Source organism: Octopus sinensis, linkage group LG11, assembly GCF_006345805.1.
Source record: "Octopus sinensis linkage group LG11, ASM634580v1, whole genome shotgun sequence".
Classification (NCBI taxonomy): domain Eukaryota; kingdom Metazoa; phylum Mollusca; class Cephalopoda; order Octopoda; family Octopodidae; genus Octopus; species Octopus sinensis.
In genome coordinates, this window is record NC_043007.1 from 19,210,606 (window position 1) to 19,211,191 (window position 586).

A 586-nucleotide genomic window follows, 5' to 3' on the forward strand; every position below is an offset into this window, starting at 1 on the left:
AAATTTAACCTGTCTGGAAACCTGACCTTATCTGACCTGAAGACTCACCACAGAGGTCAAGCGGTGGTGCTAAAATCTGAATGTGAGAAGCATGGTAAGGAATCTAATCCTGCTTTGGCTTAATAGGTTTAAACCTTTAGTATTCAAACCAGCCATCATCATCATTATAATCATCATCATTATAATCATCATCATTGTCATCATCATCCAGTGTTTTAAATCCGGGTTTTGTGCCTGTCAACGGGGGTGGCTGGATCTACCTCAATGCCATAGCAACTGAGGTAGACAGGTGCAGCCCACCCCAACCTTTGGGCTGGCTGGCTGGTACCAGTTCTTTGCTATCATATTCAGCCCAAATTATCTGTTTTCAAACCAGCCAGATCCAGCCTCTCACACCTACCCTACAAAGTCCTTCCAAAAATAATCAATCACATTACAAAAGTCTTAAATCCATGATTAATTCAAAACAATGTGAATAAATAATCATTGCATCTGACAGGATAATTAGAAGGCTAAAGGGATAATCCATGGCAATTTTTAATCCTCACAAACACCAGGTTCTCAGTTTTCAGATCAAATCAAATTT